The sequence below is a fragment of the Echinops telfairi genome, unplaced genomic scaffold, assembly GCF_000313985.2.
Source record: "Echinops telfairi isolate 266 unplaced genomic scaffold, ASM31398v2 ScPeMD7_29;HRSCAF=101, whole genome shotgun sequence".
Lineage (NCBI taxonomy): Eukaryota > Metazoa > Chordata > Mammalia > Afrosoricida > Tenrecidae > Echinops > Echinops telfairi.
In genome coordinates this window covers 6,186,212-6,189,378 of record NW_022103926.1, presented here as the reverse complement: position 1 = coordinate 6,189,378, position 3,167 = coordinate 6,186,212, and the positions used below count along the sequence as shown (strand labels likewise).

At 51.6% G+C, this 3,167-nt stretch overlaps 1 pseudogene; it reads right to left on the bottom strand.

Annotated features, from left to right (window-relative positions):
• Window positions 1-221: 221 nt before the first annotated feature.
• On the bottom strand, window positions 222-1,323 carry LOC101659496 (annotated as a pseudogene).
• Window positions 1,324-3,167: the final 1,844 nt, after the last annotated feature.

The window sequence follows — 3,167 nt, the reverse complement described above, 5'->3', positions numbered from 1 at the left end:
GTTAATACCCGAAACGTTCCTTTCTCTCATAAAAGTCACTTGGATTTACAAACGTGCTTCTGCCCTGTGAATTCTTTCAGCGCTGCAAAGCAAGAATCAAGGTATACCACCCCAGAAACCGAACACGATGAAGCAGGCAGCACCAGGCCCAGATGCAGAATCGAGGCAGCCACATCAGGGCTGGGGGGAGCCCAGTGTCTGGTGGACCTCCAGGGCTTGCTCTAGTCCTGTCGCACCTCGGAGTCGAAGTCGCAGCACCATGGCCTCCTAAGGCTAAGGCTGGCAGTAGAACTCAGCTCAGCTGTCCTCTGGTTACCCACCACATCGGTCGTGGTCTTGAGGTCCCGGTGCTGGGACTAGAGCCAATTGTTAATGAGACCCTGAGGGTCTGGGGCAAAGCTCAGCATGAACTCCTGCTGGGTCATCCGCTGGTTGATGGATCTTGTTGTCTAGAGTAGTAATCTCTAGCTGGCTGACAGTCGACAGCAAGAAGGAATTCATTTGCCTCTTCAAGGTATCATCCACTTCCACATCGTAACCAATTGCCTTTTTCTGATCGTTAGGGTCGACCCTGATGACAAGGTTAATGATGATGGGTTCTGGTGGCATCAGCAGAGCTTGGAGCCACTGGGGGATGTCTGAAAACTTCATACGCTGAGACTCAAACATCTGCTGCAGGTACTTGTCACCAGGGACAAACTTGAGGGTGCTGGAGCTTGTGTGTCTCAATCTACCGCCACAGGGCCTGAATAATCACCGGACGGGCCTGTCTGCGTGTGGATGCCCAGGAGCCGAGCCAGGCAAGAGTCTGATTCACACTGTGGGGAGGCTGCTAATCCAGCATCAGCAGAATGGCACAGCACCCATTCACGTCTCCAGGCCACTTCACCTGGAAGCCATTGGTCTCCTGGGTGGTGACAGTCCTGTGTCATTCTACCAGATGGTTGTCTGGCCCATCCAAAGACAACCCAGATGGTTGTCTGGCCCATCCAAAAAGGAAGAGAACTTTGCCTTTTGTTTGGCAGCAGCATATTTGGACAAGGCAGACCCCTCCAGGAGCCGTCCTTCTACCTGAAGCTCCCAGGACGCCACCGTCCCTTCCCGAACATCCTCGGCATCTGACTTAGCCAGACTGAAAGTGTTAGACTCGAGAATTCATAGCTTCTGCTTTTGTTTGATGGGCCATTTCAAGGACTCCTGGATGTCTAGCTGTTTCCTCAGGATGGTCTGGTCCAGCATCCTTTCAGAAGCCAGGAGATCCATATAGGCCTGAGACTCTGGTACCAATTTCTGAATCCTTTGAGGAAGAATTTTGGCAGCCATCACTTTTTCTTTGCATTGCGGTTCTGATTCTGGACTTCCCGTTGCTGGACCTGCTGCATCTGCTGAGGTGTAGGTCTCTTGTGGGACTGGTCCATCTCTGACTCGGTCAGATCACGTTGGACTGAAGGGTTCCCCTCTGTGTTTGTCTGGGTTGACTAGAGAAACAAATCCAGAGACACCCATATGTGATAAGAAAGAGCTTTATATCAAAGAGTAATTGTATATTAAGAGAACATCCCAGCCCAGTCCATAAGCCCGATATTAGCCCATATGTCCAATACCAGTCTATAAATTCCTCTTTAGACTCACGCAGCACATGCAATGCTGCCGAATGCAGGAAGATCACAGGCCAGCGGATGGAAAGTCTTGTGGATCCAGTGGCAGTGGAAGCATCTCAGCACTGGTGTGGGTCTCCATGTGGCTCCTCCAGCTCCAGGGCTCTGGCTCCATCAGCATGGCTCCATGTGGCTTGTCAGCAGGAATGTCAAACAGAGAGTGTGTCTCACCTCTAGGGAGGAAGAGGAGTTTCCAGAACCCCCAGGAGAAGACCATGCTCACACAGAGGCCTCAGGAGCTATGTCCTGATTGACAGGCTAGAGTCCACCCCTTCATTCAAGTTGACAGAAGATTATGTAACTGCCACACCCCCATAACATGGGGCCCATGGAGGGTCCCTAAGGTGTCATTCAACTGCCTGGCAGCATACCTGGTCTCTACAGAGGGGAGAAGACCCAGAGATGCCAAGGTCTTTACCAAGGCCACCAAGGGCTGGCGGGGGCTGCCTGAGTTCTTTAACTGAAACAGGGCCAAGGGCCTGGGCTGGAGCAAAAGGTCAGAGCCCAGTGGTATGAAATTGGGCAACTGGGGTTTCTTCCACCCTAACCGTGGATCCACAGAAGAGTAAGGCCCTGGTGCTGGGATACAGGTCGACTATACTAACATTCTCCCCAATCTATTTGGATTGAACACATTCATACCTCTCCTCCAGTCCCACTTTACTTGGCCGGCTGCTATTTCAGTAGGCACTGGCCCCAATTTGCCAGCTGCAGCTCTGTCTTCCTCTGGGCACCAGGGGTGGGGTGGGGTGGGGGAACTCTTCCAGCCCCATTGCCCTGTGGACTTCACCTTGGCTCCCTATATCCACCCTGCTCCCACACTCTCACTTCACTGGGAGACAATGCTAACTGCTTCCCCTCCTCAACTCCTCCTGCCTCTCCCACCCTCACCCCCACCCGGAAGGGATGTTTCTTTACCACTGAAGCCCAATAGTGAATTACTGAGCAAGGGCTTTCACAGATATGTGATATTTGTTTATGAGCTTGGGAAAAGATAGTGCTGTCTGGAGAGAAGCAGGCCATTTATACTGCAATACGGCGGCAGCGTAATGATGAGCCTTATGTAGAATTTGTCTCTCATCTGCAGGAAGCAGTCTGTGCAAATGTTACTAATGAAGAAGCAGCTGAAAGCCTGCTGCACACTTTAGTTTATGATCATGCCAGCCACGATTGCCAAGAGGCTATATGCCCTTACAAGGAGCAGGGCACAGTCTAAGACGAAATTAAGATTTGAAGAGAAATTGGGAAGGCCAGGACATTTCCAGAGAGAATGCTGGCAACACCCCTCATTGAACTCAACAACTGGTAACGGCCCAAGGCTCTCTAGTTATCAAGAACCTGGACTCTGCCCCCCAACTGTAAAAAAAGGAACCCCTGGGTGAGCCAGTGTCGGGTTTCTGCTAGTGAATGCTACCCAGTAGGGAAATGGAGGATAGAGTGTGCTTTGACCCCCAGCCAGCAGAGCCCATAGACACACAATCTTATCATCCGTCTCCTCACTCAGTTCCT